The sequence below is a fragment of the Triticum urartu genome, chromosome 4A (assembly GCF_056163025.1).
Source record: "Triticum urartu cultivar PI428250 chromosome 4A, HENAU_Tu73, whole genome shotgun sequence".
NCBI lineage: Eukaryota > Viridiplantae > Streptophyta > Magnoliopsida > Poales > Poaceae > Triticum > Triticum urartu.
In genome coordinates, this window is record NC_141876.1 from 569206165 (window position 1) to 569228530 (window position 22366).

Genomic DNA, 22366 nt, shown 5'->3' on the forward strand with positions numbered 1-22366 from the left:
AACAAGAAACAAGAAAGATGATGCAAGGATGCAATGGTTTGAGTTCTCTACGAACGATACGATCAAGCTACTCATCGAGAGCCCCCCTTGATAGTACGGCAATCGATCCTATAACCCGGTCTCCCAACTACCATCATGAGACCGGTAAAATAGAAAACCTATAAAGGGCAAACCTTTGCCTTGCACATGGTCCACTTGAGCTAGATGATGACAATCTTGACTCCCTCAAGTTGGACCACCTTTCTTGATTGTGTTGACTCGATGAAGACTAGTTGATTGCTCCCCCATACTCCACTATGGGTGAGCCACTCTTCCGCACATCTTCACAAGTCCATTATCACCACAAAGGACGGCAAGCTTCAAGTATTTGATCTCTTCGTGATGCTCCACTTGAACTTGCACACCGCAACCTAACCCCACAAAGAACTCTCACGAAGACCATGGGTTAGTACACAAAGCGTAATTGACAATTCTTACCATACCATGGGATCACTTGATCCCTCTCGGTACATCTTCTGCGCTTTGTGAGTTGATCAACTTGATTCACTCTTGACTTAGTCTTGATCAACCTTGAACCTTTCCAATTCTCTTCATTTGAATGATGTCTTGAAGGTAGACATGAATGATCACACAATCTTCTTCTTCAAGACATGCTTGCAATAAGCTCAACTCTCACATGACCAATCTTTGGATAATTCCTTTGAATAACACATTGGTCGACACAAACTCTCCTTGAAATCAACACATGCACTCCAAGAAAAGCCTATGGACAAAACCTTTAAATATAACTCAAGGAAACCATTAGTCCATAGAGATTGTCATCAATTACCAAAACCAAACATGGGGGCACCGCATGTTCTTTCACCTGCGGTAGTGCACGGCGTGCTAGCTGCCTGTGCAGCGTGCACTCACCTCGCGGGCCAGCGTGCTGTCGGCACTGCTCGCGGATTCGCCTTCGAACACCGGCGATCGGGCGACGAGCGGCGCTGGTGGACTTCGCCCACCGTACACCGATCTCGAGCTATAAAACGGCCGAGGTGCTTCTCTCTTCTTCCTCACACCTGGCCTCGCTTCTCCTTCTCCTCCTTCCTCCTCCATTTCCGTTTACAGAAGCTCGAGACAAGGCTCTAATGGCGGGGGCGGTGCCGGACTGGTACGTGATCCTGGTGTGCGGAGGGCTGGCGGCACTGCTGGGGCTCTCCGTGCTCCTGTGTGCGATGATCCTTGATGATCATCGTGATGCTGCTGCTCGAGTGTTGGATCTTCGCGGCGGCGGTGATCACGAGGATTAGGTGTGGTATCGGGTGCTAACTGTTGTCGGTATGCTGGGTACCTTGTACCCGGATGATTACCCACTAATCTCTCCTTCAGAGACTGTGGTGTATTAGGGAGATGATTAGCCAGATGCAACACGGTTACGCGGTGTTGCAAGTAGTGTATGTGTTCGAGTGGTTGTGGTTGTGAGCCTGCTGCCGTGGTGCTGCGTGAATAAAAATCCATGTCGTGAGGAGATATATGTTGTAGCAACTCAGGAAAAAGAAATCTCACTCCAGGATTTTTCGCGAGAGAAAAATTAGTTAATCAAAATTTACAGCAGCAAAAAACCTCTCACAACAATTGAATCCAAATATTTATCTCATCGCACAAGATTTAGAATAACACGCATGAGTTACAATACTTAGCTAAAGGTGGGAATAAAATAACATAGCGGAGGCGTCTAGAATGAAAACGGCAACTGGACGGGATCCCGTGAAAACGTCTCTGGCACTGGGGCGCACTCTTCTTCTATCGAGGGAAGCGGATTGATCAGTCGATGAACAAGTCTCTCCTGGCCGAGCCTCAGTGGCCTGCCGATGGCGATCTGAGGATTTAAATCAGCGAGGCTATGGAGATAACCCATCACTCGCTGGGTCAAACGCTCTTGAGCGATGACATACTGGACAAGGTTGGCCAGCACTGAGTCTCTCTCAATTCGTCCACCGGGAAAAGATGTCACTTCCCCAGGTGCTGCATGGCTCGGAAAGTAATAATACCCTCGTTCGCTGGCATAGGGTACCGCGAATCGAAGGCGAACAAGCGCTTCGTGTGCAGCCGCTTCTATGGCCATCTGCGGAGTCGGCATAGATTTCCCCATGAAGGAGACTTCCGTTGGGTCTTGGTTTGAGTTTACGGGAGGGATGTGCACTACTGTCCAATATTTCGAGGTGGATGCGGTGATCCTCGACTTGAGCAGCTCGTACTAGGGTGGCTGGGTAGAACCCATGGTACTGCAAGTAAAGTCCCACAATATTTTAACAAAGTTACCCGGGGTTGCATCTGGGGTTCTCAGATACATGCTAGGGCTCGGCATGGAAAGAAATGGTTGTGAGGGTTGCGCACAAGATGCGGGGTACTCGGCAAGGTCACGAGGTGGCCTTTTATATAGTGACTGTGCTGGGTTATTCACCGCGGTGAGGGGCACTAGCTTGCTGGTTCTACTCTCATGGGGGTCGGGGTCAAAGCCACAGATACACACATCTCGCAAAAGTGACGTGTTACTGTGGGTGCCGTCGGGGTTGGTTTTTGGTAGCTATGCCCGGAATTAAAAATGCAGCCGTACATCAACACAGCTACTATTTAAATTAGGGGCGCACATGCAGACAACATTGCGGTGATACAAGGTCACACAGTTACAGGTTGTGGACATACTGAGACTCGGTACTACTCGAGTGACTTAGTCTACCTCGTTTATATCCAAGCGGGCGTGCCTTGTGGCTGTCGAGGTTTCTCCACGGGCTTCACTGTCGGAGTTAGCTGCAGGTGGTTGAGGAACTGCAGGGTCGGGGTAGTGATGATGACCATCGCGGGGATTGTTGGTCACAATCCCGTTGGAGCGTGTTCCCAAAAGGCGACGAAGCACTTCTGGGGTCATCAAAGCACCTTGGTCGATGGCTGGGGCTGACCTCAAGGTCTCGATCGGTTGTCCGAACAGCACGACTGGGTTGTCGGCGTCGGGCTCATCTTCTCTTCTTGCCGGGGCTCGGCGAACCAGTTCTCCACGAGCTGCGATCAGATCAAGGGTGATAGTAAGAAGAGGCAGGGGAGGTATGCCTAACAAAAAGAGGAGTGAAACCTCCAACCGAGAAGAATCGGCAAAACCTCCAACATCGAAAACATCATAGAAGATGCATGCGAACTCCGTTTTCGATGAACTCAAGCTTGTCATCAAGATGACCATAAGCTCTAAGACTCACAAAGAGAACCAAACAAGAACCAAGAAAGATGATGCAAGGATGCAATGGTTTGAGCTCTCTACGAACGATACGATCAAGCTACTCATCGAGAGCCCCCCTTGATAGTACGGCAATCGATCCTATAACCCGGTCTCCCAACTACCATCATGAGACCGGTAAAATAGAAAACCTATCAAGGGCAAACCTTTGCCTTGCACATGGTCCACTTGAGCTAGATGATGACAATCTTGACTCCCTCAAGTTGGACCACCTTTCTTGATTGTGTTGACTCGATGAAGACTAGTTGATTGCTCCCCCATACTCCACTATGGGTGAGCCACTCTTCCGCACATCTTCACAAGTCCATTATCACCACAAAGGACGGCAAGCTTCAAGCATTTGATCTCTTCGTGATGCTCCACTTGAACTTGCACACCGCAACCTAACCCCACAAAGAACTCTCACGAAGACCATGGGTTAGTACACAAAGCGTAATTGACAATTCTTACCATACCATGGGATCACTTGATCCCTCTCGGTACATCTTCTGCGCTTTGTGAGTTGATCAACTTGATTCACTCTTGACTTAGTCTTGATCAACCTTGAACCTTTCCAATTCTCTTCATTTGAATGATGTCTTGAAGGTAGACATGAATGATCACACAATCTTCTTCTTCAAGACATGCTTGCAATAAGCTCAACTCTCACATGACCAATCTTTGGATAATTCCTTTGAATAACACATTGGTCGACACAAACTCTCCTTGAAATCAACACATGCACTCCAAGAAAAGCCTATGGACAAAACCTTTAAATATAACTCAAGGAAACCATTAGTCCATAGAGATTGTCATCAATTACCAAAACCAAACATGGGGGCACCGCATGTTCTTTCACCTGCGGTAGTGCACGGCGTGCTAGCTGCCTGTGCAGCGTGCACTCACCTCGCGGGCCAGCGTGCTGTCGGCACTGCTCGCGGATTCGCCTTCGAACACCGGCGATCGGGCGACGAGCGGCGCTGGTGGACTTCGCCCACCGTACACCGATCTCGAGCTATAAAACGGCCGAGGTGCTTCTCTCTTCTTCCTCACACCTGGCCTCGCTTCTCCTTCTCCTCCTTCCTCCTCCATTTCCGTTTACAGAAGCTCGAGACAAGGCTCTAATGGCGGGGGCGGTGCCGGACTGGTACGTGATCCTGGTGTGCGGAGGGCTGGCGGCACTGCTGGGGCTCTCCGTGCTCCTGTGTGCGATGATCCTTGATGATCATCGTGATGCTGCTGCTCGAGTGTTGGCTCTTCGCGGCGGCGGTGATCACGAGGATTAGGTGTGGTATCGGGTGCTAACTGTTGTCGGTATGCTGGGTACCTTGTACCCGGATGATTACCCACTAATCTCTCCTTCAGAGACTGTGGTGTATTAGGGAGATGATTAGCCAGATGCAACACGGTTACGCGGTGTTGCAAGTAGTGTATGTGTTCGAGTGGTTGTGGTTGTGAGCCTGCTGCCGTGGTGCTGCGTGAATAAAAATCCATGTCGTGAGGAGATATATGTTGTAGCAACTCAGGAAAAAGAAATCTCACTCCAGGATTTTTCGCGAGAGAAAAATTAGTTAATCAAAATTTACAGCAGCAAAAAACCTCTCACAACAATTGAATCCAAATATTTATCTCATCGCACAAGATTTAGAATAACACGCATGAGTTACAATACTTAGCTAAAGGTGGGAATAAAATAACATAGCGGAGGCGTCTAGAATGAAAACGGCAACTGGACGGGATCCCGTGAAAACGTCTCTGGCACTGGGGCGCACTCTTCTTCTATCGAGGGAAGCGGATTGATCAGTCGATGAACACGTCTCTCCTGGCCGAGCCTCAGTGGCCTGCCGATGGCGATCTGAGGATTTAAATCAGCGAGGCTATGGAGATAACCCATCACTCGCTGGGTCAAACGCTCTTGAGCGATGACATACTGGACAAGGTTGGCCAGCACTGGGTCTCTCTCAATTCGTCCACCGGGAAAAGATGTCACTTCCCCAGGTGCTGCATGGCTCGGAAAGTAATAATACCCTCGTTCGCTGGCATAGGGTACCGCGAATCGAAGGCGAACAAGCGCTTCGTGTGCAGCCGCTTCTATGGCCATCTGCGGAGTCGGCATAGATTTCCCCATGAAGGAGACTTCCGTTGGGTCTTGGTTTGAGTTTACGGGAGGGATGTGCACTACTGTCCAATATTTCGAGGTGGATGCGGTGATCCTCGACTTGAGCAGCTCGTACTAGGGTGGCTGGGTAGAACCCATGGTACTGCAAGTAAAGTCCCACAATATTTTAACAAAGTTACCCGGGGTTGCATCTGGGGTTCTCAGATAAATGCTAGGGCTCGGCATGGAAAGAAATGGTTGTGAGGGTTGCGCACAAGATGCGGGGTACTCGGCAAGGTCACGAGGTGGCCTTTTATATAGTGACTGTGCTGGGTTATTCACCGCGGTGAGGGGCACTAGCTTGCTGGTTCTACTCTCATGGGGGTCGGGGTCAAAGCCACAGATACACACATCTCGCAAAAGTGACGTGTTACTGTGGGTGCCGTCGGGGTTGGTTTTTGGTAGCTATGCCCGGAATTAAAAATGCAGCCGTACATCAACACAGCTACTATTTAAATTAGGGGCGCACATGCAGACAACATTGCGGTGATACAAGGTCACACAGTTACAGGTTGTGGACATACTGAGACTCGGTACTACTCGAGTGACTTAGTCTACCTCGTTTATATCCAAGCGGGCGTGCCTTGTGGCTGTCGAGGTTTCTCCACGGGCTTCACTGTCGGAGTTAGCTGCAGGTGGTTGAGGAACTGCAGGGTCGGGGTAGTGATGATGACCATCGCGGGGATTGTTGGTCACAATCCCGTTGGAGCGTGTTCCCAAAAGGCGACGAAGCACTTCTGGGGTCATCAAAGCACCTTGGTCGATGGCTGGGGCTGACCTCAAGGTCTCGATCGGTTGTCCGAACAGCACGACTGGGTTGTCGGCGTCGGGCTCATCTTCTCTTCTTGCCGGGGCTCGGCGAACCAGTTCTCCACGAGCTGCGATCAGATCAAGGGTGATAGTAAGAAGAGGCAGGGGAGGTATGCCTAACAAAAAGAGGAGTGAAACCTCCAACCGAGAAGAATCGGCAAAACCTCCAACATCGAAAACATCATAGAAGATGCATGCGAACTCCGTTTTCAATGAACTCAAGCTTGTCATCAAGATGACCATAAGCTCTAAGACTCACAAAGAGAACCAAACAAGAACCAAGAAAGATGATGCAAGGATGCAATGGTTTGAGCTCTCTACGAACGATACGATCAAGCTACTCATCGAGAGCCCCCCTTGATAGTACGGCAATCGATCCTATAACCCGGTCTCCCAACTACCATCATGAGACCGGTAAAATAGAAAACCTATCAAGGGCAAACCTTTGCCTTGCACATGGTCCACTTGAGCTAGATGATGACAATCTTGACTCCCTCAAGTTGGACCACCTTTCTTGATTGTGTTGACTCGATGAAGACTAGTTGATTGCTCCCCCATACTCCACTATGGGTGAGCCACTCTTCCGCACATCTTCACAAGTCCATTATCACCACAAAGGACGGCAAGCTTCAAGCATTTGATCTCTTCGTGATGCTCCACTTGAACTTGCACACCGCAACCTAACCCCACAAAGAACTCTCACGAAGACCATGGGTTAGTACACAAAGCGTAATTGACAATTCTTACCATACCATGGGATCACTTGATCCCTCTCGGTACATCTTCTGCGCTTTGTGAGTTGATCAACTTGATTCACTCTTGACTTAGTCTTGATCAACCTTGAACCTTTCCAATTCTCTTCATTTGAATGATGTCTTGAAGGTAGACATGAATGATCACACAATCTTCTTCTTCAAGACATGCTTGCAATAAGCTCAACTCTCACATGACCAATCTTTGGATAATTCCTTTGAATAACACATTGGTCGACACAAACTCTCCTTGAAATCAACACATGCACTCCAAGAAAAGCCTATGGACAAAACCTTTAAATATAACTCAAGGAAACCATTAGTCCATAGAGATTGTCATCAATTACCAAAACCAAACATGGGGGCACCGCATGTTCTTTCACCTGCGGTAGTGCACGGCGTGCTAGCTGCCTGTGCAGCGTGCACTCACCTCGCGGGCCAGCGTGCTGTCGGCACTGCTCGCGGATTCGCCTTCGAACACCGGTGATCGGGCGACGAGCGGCGCTGGTGGACTTCGCCCACCGTACACCGATCTCGAGCTATAAAACGGCCGAGGTGCTTCTCTCTTCTTCCTCACACCTGGCCTCGCTTCTCCTTCTCCTCCTTCCTCCTCCATTTCCGTTTACAGAAGCTCGAGACAAGGCTCTAATGGCGGGGGCGGTGCCGGACTGGTACGTGATCCTGGTGTGCGGAGGGCTGGCGGCACTGCTGGGGCTCTCCGTGCTCCTGTGTGCGATGATCCTTGATGATCATCGTGATGCTGCTGCTCGAGTGTTGGCTCTTCGCGGCGGCGGTGATCACGAGGATTAGGTGTGGTATCGGGTGCTAACTGTTGTCGGTATGCTGGGTACCTTGTACCCGGATGATTACCCACTAATCTCTCCTTCAGAGACTGTGGTGTATTAGGGAGATGATTAGCCAGATGCAACACGGTTACGCGGTGTTGCAAGTAGTGTATGTGTTCGAGTGGTTGTGGTTGTGAGCCTGCTGCCGTGGTGCTGCGTGAATAAAAATCCATGTCGTGAGGAGATATATGTTGTAGCAACTCAGGAAAAAGAAATCTCACTCCAGGATTTTTCGCGAGAGAAAAATTAGTTAATCAAAATTTACAGCAGCAAAAAACCTCTCACAACAATTGAATCCAAATATTTATCTCATCGCACAAGATTTAGAATAACACGCATGAGTTACAATACTTAGCTAAAGGTGGGAATAAAATAACATAGCGGAGGCGTCTAGAATGAAAACGGCAACTGGACGGGATCCCGTGAAAACGTCTCTGGCACTGGGGCGCACTCTTCTTCTATCGAGGGAAGCGGATTGATCAGTCGATGAACACGTCTCTCCTGGCCGAGCCTCAGTGGCCTGCCGATGGCGATCTGAGGATTTAAATCAGCGAGGCTATGGAGATAACCCATCACTCGCTGGGTCAAACGCTCTTGAGCGATGACATACTGGACAAGGTTGGCCAGCACTGGGTCTCTCTCAATTCGTCCACCGGGAAAAGATGTCACTTCCCCAGGTGCTGCATGGCTCGGAAAGTAATAATACCCTCGTTCGCTGGCATAGGGTACCGCGAATCGAAGGCGAACAAGCGCTTCGTGTGCAGCCGCTTCTATGGCCATCTGCGGAGTCGGCATAGATTTCCCCATGAAGGAGACTTCCGTTGGGTCTTGGTTTGAGTTTACGGGAGGGATGTGCACTACTGTCCAATATTTCGAGGTGGATGCGGTGATCCTCGACTTGAGCAGCTCGTACTAGGGTGGCTGGGTAGAACCCATGGTACTGCAAGTAAAGTCCCACAATATTTTAACAAAGTTACCCGGGGTTGCATCTGGGGTTCTCAGATAAATGCTAGGGCTCGGCATGGAAAGAAATGGTTGTGAGGGTTGCGCACAAGATGCGGGGTACTCGGCAAGGTCACGAGGTGGCCTTTTATATAGTGACTGTGCTGGGTTATTCACCGCGGTGAGGGGCACTAGCTTGCTGGTTCTACTCTCATGGGGGTCGGGGTCAAAGCCACAGATACACACATCTCGCAAAAGTGACGTGTTACTGTGGGTGCCGTCGGGGTTGGTTTTTGGTAGCTATGCCCGGAATTAAAAATGCAGCCGTACATCAACACAGCTACTATTTAAATTAGGGGCGCACATGCAGACAACATTGCGGTGATACAAGGTCACACAGTTACAGGTTGTGGACATACTGAGACTCGGTACTACTCGAGTGACTTAGTCTACCTCGTTTATATCCAAGCGGGCGTGCCTTGTGGCTGTCGAGGTTTCTCCACGGGCTTCACTGTCGGAGTTAGCTGCAGGTGGTTGAGGAACTGCAGGGTCGGGGTAGTGATGATGACCATCGCGGGGATTGTTGGTCACAATCCCGTTGGAGCGTGTTCCCAAAAGGCGACGAAGCACTTCTGGGGTCATCAAAGCACCTTGGTCGATGGCTGGGGCTGACCTCAAGGTCTCGATCGGTTGTCCGAACAGCACGACTGGGTTGTCGGCGTCGGGCTCATCTTCTCTTCTTGCCGGGGCTCGGCGAACCAGTTCTCCACGAGCTGCGATCAGATCAAGGGTGATTTGATCGAACAGTCCCTCTAGTGCACTTATATAGCGCACCAGATGCAATAATGCAGGATCCGTCTCGTGATCCCCGTTGGTAACTTGGGGTGGTCTACCATACCCGTCACGGCTGGGGTAGTAGTAGAAGGAGCGACAGTTAACTCTGGGCGACAAGTGCCGGAGTTGAACTATAGCTTCTCGAGCAGCTAGTTGGATGGCTTGTGGCTCAAAGGAAGTTGTCCTTCCGGTGAACCTGTAGGGGCGTTCGGGCGATAGACCCCTACCATAGACGTGCACAGTGGCCCAAAATTGACGGCTATCACCGCTCATGGACCCTTGGTACACAACATATTATGGGGGCTCTTCTAATGCAAAGGCACGGCGGGTGAGGTTTGCTAGCACGGTCACAAAACCTCCAAGGTTGGTTGTTGTGGTCTCATTGTGAACATTGGGGCCAGGCATTATAGCTCGGTTTGGGGCGGAGGCTGTGCTGTGCTGGGTTGAGGCTAGCGTGCCCTTTTTATAGAAAAGGGGGGACGGAGTCTTCCTTCGCAAGCTTGCGAAAAAGACTATTTAGGGGCCGGTCACTGGCGCGTGATCGGCGGGTTAGGCTGATAGGTTGGGCACCGACTGCCCGAAGGTGTCGGGTCACTGTGTGGCTACCTTACACGAGAAGCTTGGCCGGGGTTTGTTTAAGGCTTGCTGGTTGGTTTACCTAGGTTTATTGACCTGGCTAAGATAGGATTAACCAATGGTCAGCCTGGCTCTGATACCAAGTTTGTCGGGACCGGTTTTTCGGGGTATTAATTTTCCAAAAACGGCCCTTGTGCTCACCAGCCCCAGGATTACTGTTAGCTGATGAGGCACCAACTTGTTACAGAAACTTCAAGCAAAATACATGATATGTAGTACAAGACCATTCTGGCCTATGAGTTCAACAAATGGTTTTTCTAGTGGCTGAAGGCGGAAGTGGTTTGCGGATCATCAGCGTCTATGGGACTCCATTTCCCACAGGAACAGCTGACCAGGATAACTCCTATCTTCGCGAGGCTGCTATCTCCATTGCATAGGTTCCGGGGCTGTCATCGCAATGTTCCTTTCCACGCAAGAAATGGGACCCTAAAACCATGGGAAATCATTTTTAAAGAAATGAAGACCAGGAAAAATAATTATATAAATAATCCCATAGATAAAAGAAAAGTTTTCACTTGGGGTAAAACTCCATAATAACCAAGAAAGAATGGTTCTGAAACCAAAAGGAAATCCAAAAAATTTAATTTCCTGGCAAAATTTTAATCAATGAAGCAAGGTCAAAATTTTGGGGTGTCACAGTCACTGCGTCTAGCTATTGGGGTGGCCCTTTTTCGTTACTTTGTTCAATGGGGTTTTCATCTAGACGCTCGATGGTGGTTGCGTTCGCCTTGGTTTTTTTGTTCCGTCAACTTTTTTCTACATTTTTTGGTTTTCTTTTTTTTTTTCAACTGATTCTCTTTATTTCTTTCTCGGTTTTCTTTGTTCCTTTTCTTTTGGGGATCTATAACTACCGAACATTCGGATTTTCTAGACCTGGAGCCGAACGTGCTCATAGCCGCTGCACGAATCTAGATGGTCCCCGGTTGCCACGTCATCCCAGGCACTCGTTCGGGTTGAAGGCGATTTCACACAAACGATTTTTTCTCGCACTGGGTACCTTATCCTTTCCCCCCGAGCACTGTCTCACCCACTCCCCCAAGTCTAGCCTCACGTTATCCCCCCGACGATTACAGCGGCGAGTCCTTCCGGCGATTGGAGCGGCGGTGGGAGGCGTGCGAGTGCGGCGAAGAGGATGCGCGAGGCCTGCGTCCCTGCGATAGGGTGACGCCCGCCGGGCACGACGTTGCGGCCCTGCGGGAGGAGGCGGCGGCAAGGATGCGGTCGGCGGGAGGGAGGTGGCGGCCGGCAGAAGCTGTTCCGACGAATTGGGAGCTCGTCCTGCACGCGAGAGCACCGTTCGGCACCGCGCACGCGCATGCCGCGTCCGGGAGTGCGAGCAGCGTGGCGCTGCCGGTCGCGCCCGCCACCCACATCCTGGCGCAACAGCGTGGTCGGCGGGGACCCATTCGTGGCGTCGCGTTGCTGGGTCGCGCGAGTGCGGCTGTGAGGATGTGGGATGGCTGCATCGGGCGGCTACGTAGCCGACAGATATGGAGGCGGCCACGACACTTGAGGAGAAGGAGCGGCTGGTGATGGGGCCGAGGGCTGGGTGCTCCCGTCGTCGCACACGGTCGCAGAGGAGAGCCAGCGGCTATGGAGGACGTCCTGTGACGGTGGCAGTCGCTCCCGCTTCTGTTTTCAGGTGCAGCCGCTCCTTCTTCTGCTACGAGTGTATCAACGGCTTTGTCAGCCGTCGACCCCTCCATTTGGGTCTTGCTCGAGGTACAATATGCATCCATCCATCTCATCGCTGCGATTTTTGTTGAAGCCGCAAGTCTGATTGATCAATCTAGTCCACCAATGTTGTTTCAGTATTTTGCCATACTTTTGTGTCAATTGTGTTTTTGCACTGCTATTCAGTACAAGTAGTAGAATAGAGTGCCAAGCATATCAGACATTCATAATTGTTGCTAATCCACCCGGTCCGATATTGCTTCCATGCTGATTCAATCAAATCTAATCGATCGTTTGAGACAATCTCTGTTTTAGTTCAGTAATGTCATGTTCATTTTACTGTCGGAGTGATCCTCGAGTCCTTGTATGAATGTTGGTTTGATTGGTTCAGTACATATGGCCATGCAATTGAAGAAGAAACAAAGTCTACAATCATTGATCGAGCATAATGTGGGCAAACATTTTTTATTGCCATGGCAATTTAAATTTTTTATTTGACATGGCAAATTTACTTTTATTGCCAAGACGAGGGCAAATTTTGGCAAATAACGATGGGAAATTCAGTTCAGGTGTCATCGCAAATTTCTTAATTTAACCATGGCAACTCTATTTTTCATTCGATCATGGTAAATTTAGTAATTGACCATGGCAAATTTCGGTTCATAGATGATGGCATGTTTCAATTTCTCATTTGTTAACCATGGCAACTTTTTTTATTTGATCTTGGTAAGTTTATAAATTGATCATGGCAATTTTAGTTTGCAGATCATGGCATTTTTTTGTTTCATGTATTTTGCATGGCAACATTTTTTTAGACAAGACGATGGCAATTTTTAGTAAATGGCCATGGCAAATAAAGTTTACGATGCATGGCAAATTTTATAATTAAACATGGCAAAAAAAATTGTAGTTGACGATGGCAAATTTTCTGAATGTTAAGAACATCCACAGCTTTTGGCATGCCCTTGTTTAGCAAAATTTACTCCATATTTGTGCCATGGCAAAAATACTTTTATTCACACGGCAAATTTTAGCTTAAGTTGCCATGGCAAATTTATTGTAAAAAGCATGGCAAATTTATTGTAAAAAGCATGGCAATTTTTCTTTAAATATGATGGCAAATTTACATTTCCAGAACATGGCAAATTTAACTATGTAGCATGGTAAATATACTTGTATAGCCATGTCATTTTTATTTTTTTTCATGGCAAAAATTAATCAATTTTTTGTCATGGCTATTTTTTACTCCATTTTTGCCATGTCAAATTTAACTCCATTTTTTGCCATGGCAAAAATACTTTTATTTCACATGGAAATTTTTACTCTAAGTTGCCATTGCAAATTTTATTTTAAGTTGCCATGGCAAATTTATTGTAAAGAGCATGACAATTTAATTTAAATATGATGGCAAAACTACATTTGTAGAACATGACAAATTTTGCTATGTAGCATCTAAATATACCTGTGTAGCCATGGCATTTTTTAATTTATTTCCATGGCAACTTCCACAAACTTGAACATGGCAAACAATTTATAGATTGGCAAAAATCCATGGCAATTTTGTTGTGCAAAAGTATTAGTCACAGAAATACTGGGCTTTATTTTTCGTTTTCTTTTCACGGGTACAAGGCCAGGCCTGCTGCGTGGGGAGTTCGGGCTGGGGCGTTCTCCTTCCGAACTGGGAAGTTCGATCGATGCCCATCCTGTTCCGAACAAAACGTTCGGTACGGGGTGCTCCCAGGCCGAACGGTCGGGAGTTATCGACGTCCTTTCTTTTTTGCACTAGTTTTCCCCACATTTTCTTGTTTTAATTTTTTTCTTTGGTTTTTGGTTTCTTTGTCTGGTTTTTTTACTGCCTCTCTTTTTTTATACACATTGTACATTTGTTTTTTCACCAGGAACATTTTTTGTACACGTTTTTCAGTTTTTTATATAAAGTGATTTTCATTTTCATTACATAGATACAATATTTAGAAATCTAAGAAAAAATAAAAAATATAAATCAAAAAATAAAAGGAAAAACCAGATGAGAATACGAAAGCGCAAAGGGCATGCGGTGCCTGCTGGGCCGATCCATTCTGAGGGGCTGCTTGCAGCGATGCTGCGTTAGGTTTCGCTATAAGCGAGACATAGTGGCGCCCGATTCAGAAACCTCTCCGTCTTCATTTTCATTTTTCTTCGTTGGCAGAGAACGAGATATCAGCATGCAGTCCTGTACGACGCTGTTGCGAACTTAACACATCGAGGACAACGTAGTGGAAAGCAAAACAATGCTATCTTTGTGTCACTATTTGCTGCCCCACATCCATAATGTAGGTGCTCGTAGATTACTGTTGAGTTAAGACGCTAATTGACGTCTCGCCTGACGCATGTGGCCGTGGAGCCTGGACGTTGGTGGCGTTCGTTGTCCGCAACCGAAAGAGGAGCATCCAGGATTAGATTAGATTAGCTTACCATGTCCTTCAACCGCTGTTGTTAGTGTTGGGTCACATGTCGCTGTCTCTACCTAGCCGCGGCTAAGTTAGTTTGTGGGAGAAGCTTAGTTAATTAGTGACTGATTTGATGCTAACATGGCCTTATCATTGGGGTTGTGCGTGCCTGCCAGGTAATGTCGTCTCCGTCCCTCCTATGATTCGCTGTGTTTTCAATCATCCCATCGTCGCAAGAGAAATGTATTTCTGACCTGTGTTTTTTTCTTTTGCTCTAACACGCATGAGTATACGTATCATATTATATAGATAGGGGATGGGTATAGAGCCCGATACGTTACAAGAAAACGATGTACATCAATCTTACACCACAACCTAAGCTTATACAAACTGAAACTTACTAATAAACCATCTCCTAGCCTCCTCCCCAAGAAAAGCTTAGCGTTCCTTTGCCTCCAGTTGGTGCCCGCCGGTCCGCCTCGTCTCCGGTGGCATTAGGGCCATGGCGGCGCAGTGGATTCCGGACCTTGCCGACGGGAGGGCTCCGTTTTTAGATGTTTTTTCAAGTTTTGTTAGGGTTTGTGTCCTGTTCAGAAATACGAGACGGCGGCGGCTCCCTGAAGATGGAATAAGGTCTTCCCCGCCTAGCCCCCGTTCCGGTGGTGTGTCTAGCATCATCAGTGGACGTGTGGAGGTGTGTCTCCGGCAGATATATCCTTGGTGGGTTTCTATGTTTGTGTTTCTTCATGTTGGATCCTTCGATCTACGCTACTCTTTATCGGCGGCGGTTGTTGTTCTGCTGCGCTGGTCCTATGGGGACTTAGCACGACGACTTTCCGACTGTCTACTACAACAAGTTTTGCCCGGCTCCGACGAGGGAGGGGCAATGACGGCGGCGCATCTTCGGCTCGCTTCAGTGCTTGTAGTCGTCGCTAGGTGGTCTATGGACATGAATGTATTTTTTATTATTTCTGGTGTTCATTGTATTGCCATGATTGAAGATGAATAGATTGAAAGTTTTCTCACAAAAAAAACCCTAAGTTTATGCATCCACTTTACAATTATATGGAGTTACTCACGTATCACCCACCGGAAGAGCTCCACCGAGATCCTCCCTCACTCGCTCTTCAGCCGTCCTGCCCGATGCCATGCATTTCCTTCTTCCGCGATCCTCCTGATGACCACCTCAATTGAAGGTGATTCACCATCAAAGACTATGGAGTTTTTGTGCTTCCATAGTTTCCACAAAGCAAGAGTGACGAGGGCACGCAAATCCTTGGGCTTATCCGCGCACCAGATCGCCGGTCTATCTTGCACCGTCGGTGTCCATGCCGGCTTCCCAATCATCATGCAGAGCGTCCGCCAAACCACCCTCGCAAAAACACATGTCAGCAAGATGTGCTCGAGGGTTTCTTCTTCTTGATCGCAAAACGGGCAGGTGTCATGGTGTGGAAGGCCTCTACGTGCCATGCGATCCGCGGTCCAGCATCGGTTTTTCAGGGCAAGCCACCGGAAGAACCGACACCATACTGGGGCTCTCGATTTCCACGTGAACTCCGCTGTCGGTATGACTTCTCTCGCAACAAACTTCGAGGCGTACGCCGATCGGACCGAGAATTTGCCATCTCCTTCCCAAGACCAGGACAACATGTCTGGGGTTCCATCCTGTAGCTCGAAGTCGTTCACCCGCTGCCACAGGTTCAGCTATTGTTGTGCAGCCTCGAAGTTGAAGCTTGGGCGCACATCATTTGCCCAAGACCCGGTAGACGGTGCATCGTTTAACATTCTAGCCTCCTTTGCTCGTCGTGGAATGCTGGCATAGATTAAGGGCGCGATTTCCTCCACTCGGTTTGGTACTACGTCATGCTCGTAAAACCTAGGAAATGTCAAGTCTGCATGAACGCGTGAGATTAAAGTCCATTTTTTCTTCTCCCTGTGATGCGATTAGTAAGTCGATTAAGTCAAGTTACACGTTGCTGCGCGTGCTGCAGCAGGGCCGCGGCATGGAGCGCACGTCACGCGCAAAATAATCCGACCTCTGACCAGCTTGCTGCTTTTCTTGTTTTGTTTTCTCCAATCTACTACTCCCTTTGTTCGAAAATACTTGTTTTAGAAATGATTGTATCTAGAACAATACAACCATTTCTAAGATAAGTATTTACCATTTCTAAAACAAGTATTTCCGAACGGAGGAAGTAGTAGTAGCGTGAAAGGAAGTTTCTTGACGTGCAAACCTGGGCTGCACAGAGCTTGGTTTGACCCTCCTAGTTCTACGAGAAAACAAAACAAAAATAATCCTAATCCCATCCAGCTTGTTCCCATGCCTCGAAATACGTTATCCCTGCCATGTGCTGACTATACAACTCGCACCCTTCTCTTTTCAGTTCTTTCCCAATCGGATGGTAAATTTGATAATTTTAACCTCGGGACGAAATCAAATCACTAAATGAAGAGGTAAATACACTGCAAGTCATAGAACTTGCACACGACGGTCAGTTTGATGCATAAACTTGTAAAATACGTGTTTCTGGTTATCTAACTTGTCCCTCCGTTCATATACGATGCTTTCTACCGTATTCAACTGTATCATGTCAATACATGGCATGCCAACGTGGCAGGGGTCCATTGTCAGCGGTGGGTAACCCGTGTGCACTATTTTTTTCTTCAGGAAGCACCCTTGCATTTTTTTATGCAAAAAATACTCAAATAAAATGAAAAATGATGAACGAACATTGGGATTCGAACAGAACACCTGCTACGATCCGCCATGCTTCGATAACCAATTGACCTACATATTGTTCACACTCTTGAAGCACAATTAGCTTTATATAAGAAATACTGTACGGCCTTAAAAAAAGACAGTATGAGTTAAAATAGAAACCAAAACGAGAAAAAGGGAAGGCACCGGTTTGAACCTATGACCACATTTTTTTAGAAGAACCTATGAACACATAAGCTCGCCGCGTGTGGGAGCACCAACCATCCGGCCACAATGAGTTAAAAAAACATCAGCCACAATGACATTTAAATAGATAAACACAATTTATCTTATGTATTCTTCTTTCTTTTTTCTATTTACAATAAAATATAGTTCATGATGAATATACGTCAATTTCTTTCGGACAATCAACAGAACTCATTATAAATTCGAAAATCTAGATAAAAAAATTATATGTAAAATATAATGTACATAAATTTTTCGGAGAAATTAACTATTTTTTGTTTGAATTCAAATAATTTAAAAATTAAAAATATGGAAAAGTGAATATAGTGCACAATGAATATACACATTTTATGGGGACAAATCAGAAAAACTTTGTTTCAAATCGAATAATTCGAAATTTGAAAATCTAGAGAAAAGGAATGTGGCTCAGAATAAATGTAAGTATTGTTCGGACAAATCATCTAATTTTTGTTTGAATTTGAATAAGCTATATAAAAGAAATACAGTTCATAATCAATGTACGCAAATTTCTTTCGAACAAATCACTGGATATTTTGTCTGAAGTCGAATATATTAAAATTGGAAAATCTTGATAAAAGAAAATACAGGTCCGAATGAATTTACGTAATTTTTTCCCGGAAAAATCAAATAAGTTTTTTCTTTAAATTCGAATTTTAAATTAAAAATCTAGATAAAAGAAAATGTTGTGCAGAAGGAATGTATGTAATTTTCTTTCGAACAAATCAGTGGAAATTTTGTTTGAATCTGAATCATTTTGAATTGGAAAATGTAGAGAAAAGAAAATATATTCAGAGTGTGTACTTTTATCCAAGAGGTGATATACCTTAGTAGTCCAAATGAAACAGCAAGCAAGATTAGTTGTGGTGGTTAGGTTGTTAGCGCCATTACAACAGTTTGCAGTTTCGAACTTGCTCCGTCCCATTTTTTCCAGCCAAATGTTTTTACAGCGAATACTGACGGCTGGGACCCAGCGGACAACTATTGTTGGAGTGCTTTTGTACAAAGTAAAAAAACGAGGATGTTTTTGCAGAAAAATCATCACATGCACTAGGCACTGACAATGGGCCCTTGCTACACTGGCATTGCCACGTAGGCAGCAAATACATCCACGTACGGAAAATATGACCGTATTTGCACACCCGCACAAGTTTAATGACCAGAAACATGTATTTTGCAAGTTCGTGCACCAAACTGATCGTCGCGCGCAAGTTGTAAGACTTCTAATGTATTTAGCTCCTAAATGAACTGCCCGTGAAACTATTTCACGCGGCTGATCTTTTTGTGTGGCACCTGACACGCAGGTGCCACACCCTACGGTGCGGCGTCTAGCTATGGGGCGTTGCACCTCTATCCACCGTGGTAGCCTCTAGACCCGCATCCAGCAGTGCAGCGCCTCAGAACTAGGCGCCACACATATAATATGCAGCGCCTAGCGCTCGGGCGCTACACTGTGACTTATCCAGCCGCGTCGGCCCTCTCCTCCCTCACCCACCCCATTGCACCAGTTACAAAAACATATTTGTACGCGGCGGCGGCCCTCTCCTCTCCCCCTCTCAATCTCCTCTCCCAAATCCTTCAGATCTGTCGATTTGGTTCGTGGATTCCTTCACCAATCCATCCTAGAAGGTACTCTCCTCCGATCCCCTTCTTTCTATCCATATAATGTATGTTATTTTGAAGATTTTGGGAAACCCTTGTTTGATTAGATTAGATTAGAATGTTGCATGTATTAGATACCTAATTTTGCAACCCTAGTTTAGTTGATTTTATTGAAAACATATGGTTTGGATACATAGGTTGACATGTTATTTTATATGGAAAGATATTTGTATTTAATCTTGCATGAAGTAGGCCTAGTTTAGTTTATTTGTGTTGAAATTATATTCGTATTGACAAGAATGCTTTGGATACATATGCTTTGAATTTTGCATATAGTAGGCATACTTTAGTTTATTTGTATTCAAAAGATAATCGTGTTGACAAGAAAGCTTTGTTTGAAATTGTTAGGATGGTTTGGCTTCTCGATGATCACTGGGACTATGAACACCGGTCGTACGCTATGTAGGTGGAGCAGCGGGTAATAATGATAGTGGCCGGTGTTATGAATTTCGTGTTTATTTAAAACACAAATGCCCCATATGTAATTTTATGATTTGTTTGTTTGTAGGAGCTTGCACCTCTGAAGCTTCGGTCTCACGGGGTCAACCTTGGGGGGATGCGCTATGATGAGCGATACACACCGTATGTAAGGGAGACAGGACTTCTCCCTTTCATTCACTTGGTCAGCCGGTCGACGCCACCCCACAATGCTGCAACAATCACCGCGCTTATTGATCGTTGGAGGCCGGAGACACACAGTTTCCATCTTCCGACCGGGAAGATGACCGTGACGCTCCAGGATATTGCTATGATCACCGGTCTTCCTATCGAGGGGAATCCTCTATGTATGAACACCAATTTTGATGGGTGGCGTGCGTAGATGCATGCCCTTATTGGTATGGTTCCTCCGGAGCCTCGGGAACCAGAAGCAGAAGGAAAGAGTCGCAGCCGGTGCTTCTTTCGGCTGGATTGCATGGAACTTTGGTACTTGCCCCGAGGAAGCTAATGAGGATGAGGTCAAGACATATGCTCGTGTCTACATGTGGTACGTTATAACCAGGACTATGTTTGTTGATGGCACATGCAAGAATGCTCCATGGATGTGGCTGAAGGCGTTGACCGTCTTCAATAACAAATGGAGTTGGGGTTCGGCGACACTGGCTTACTTGTATATACAGGTATGAAGTTGTTTCTTCTTCACTTCATTGCTACATTATCAATGCGATCTTCCTGTTACTTCAACCATTTTCTCTTTTATGTGCAATTGGACGAAGCCTGTTGTAGGCCATCTGGAGGTATTGGTGGTTGTATGCTCGCACTTTCCGTATGGAGCTGGGAGTGTTTGCCGGTTGGACGACCCGAAGACCGTGAAGTACGAGGATTGGGACAACAAAGACAACCCACTACGGCTCCCCACTTGGGCTTACAAGTGGGATGTGTTAAATGAGACGACGGATGATCCCTCGGTCATGTACAAGTTGTACAAGAGCGAGCTAGACATGATCATGGCTGAGCAGGTGACTCGACATTGCATAAGTGATTCTCATGCTTCTATCGTAACTCGAAATCAATTTTGCATTCTATTCTATTTTGCAGGTGGAATGGGAGCCGTATGGAAGAGAGGATAGTTTTGGTGACCCTATAGAGTTCAGGCTGAATCCGATGTGCACTAGGGATAGGGATCTTTGGCAATCCATGGACATATTTCATCTTCACATGCACATGCAACCGTGTAGCGCACATTGACATCCGAGTTCACCACCTTGTGTGGACGATAGTGCGTAACCGAGTAGTTGTCGAGCCACATCTTCAATTCCAAGAAGGTATCGAACTTAGACCCTTTAGCAATCCCGTTCTTGCCATCATCCAAATCACGGTAAGATCTTGGCCTAACCCCAAGAGATATACCTTGGTCACCATCTACCACGGCTTCATTCGCGAGACTAACATCCTTGAACAATGTAGTCCGATGATCATGACCGAATACCTTCTCAAAAGCTTCGGCCTCCTTCACCGTGAACCCCTCCTCATCAACTTGTTCATCGGGACCTTCGTCATCTGAATCCGATGCATAGCCATGGGAATAAGGGATGGAATGATCCATTGTCTCTTGCAAATGATATTTGTCGAGATCACCCACATTGTTGTCATGGAGATCAACTTCATTGTCATCGTCCGCATACTCATCATTCTCCTCTTGCAAAGCTTCATTTTGTTTGTTTGGAAACGTGCTCAATGTTGGCCTCACTTCTTGGGTCAAAAGAGGTTCAACAATTTCATCTCGCTTCAAGGGTGGGGGGCTACTAGCAACCAAAGGGGAGGGGTTCCGATTCAAGTCCAAATGCAGACTTGAATCAACCTTCTTCGTTGCAAATAACTCAAGAGCCTTGTCTAGTGATTTGGCCACCATCTCCTTGTATGCAACCCAACGTTGCTCCGAGTTGATACGCATTGTCTTCCAACGAATGTGCATTCCAAAACCAACATTATGCCTTGCCTCCAACTCAACGATATCACTAGGGTCCATCCAATTCAACTCTTTCCTCACGTGTTGCAAGAGCTCCGCATAGTTAGGACTACTATCAAACACCATGTCAAACTCATCTGGGTCCGGTTCAATATTGCCTTTCAAGAAGGCGTCTTTGTCCCCATGATGAACAAACACACATGTTCTTCCCATCCCTATAAGCATTCAAACAACACAACGTAACATTGCTTCCATGAGTTATAATCCAAGGATTAACACGGTATACAAACCTAAAATACATATGAAACAACAACCCTAACCCTAACCCTAGCACCAACATAAGAACACCCATAAGAATAACCCTAACATACTAACAAGCCTAATCATAGGAAATTGGCAAACAAACATCTCACATCTCCATGCAAATATCTAGATCCATACAAAACTAGGGTTTCCCCAAACTAGCAACAAATGAGCAATTTTTTAACATTACTTGGATCAAAACAAAGGGATCGGAGAAGATTACCTTGAGGGAGCGTTTGAGTTTGAAATCCACAGACAAAATCTTCAAATTTGCAAGATTTGGGCGAGGATTTGAGAGGGTGAGAGGGGAAGAGGGGGCAAATCTCGGTTCGGATGCTATGGGGGTAAGGGTGTGCGGGGTGGGGGGAGTGAGGGAGGGGGCCAGCCAACTAGTAACAGACAGTGCAACGCCCGAGCGCTAGGCGCTGCACATTACATGTGTGGCGTCTAGCTCTGAGGCGCTGCACTGCTGGGTGCGGGCCTAGGGGCTGCCACGGTGCACAGAGGTGCAACGCCCCAGAGCTAGGCACTGCACCGTAGGGTGTGGCGCCTGCGTGTCGGGCGCCACACAAAAAGATCAGCCGCGTGAAATAGTTTCACGGGCAGTTCATTCTGTGATTTGATTTCATCCTAAGGTCAAAATTGTCAAATTTGCCAATCGGTGTTGTCACGAGCTCGCACACCGCGGTCAAATCATTTCCC

The 22366-nt window shown here is 46.8% G+C and overlaps 1 pseudogene; it reads left to right on the forward strand.

Moving 5' to 3' along the window:
* The first annotated feature begins 7618 nt into the window (after nt 1–7618).
* On the forward strand, nt 7619–20539 carry LOC147976698 (uncharacterized; annotated as a pseudogene).
* The last annotated feature ends 1827 nt before the right edge of the window (nt 20540–22366 follow it).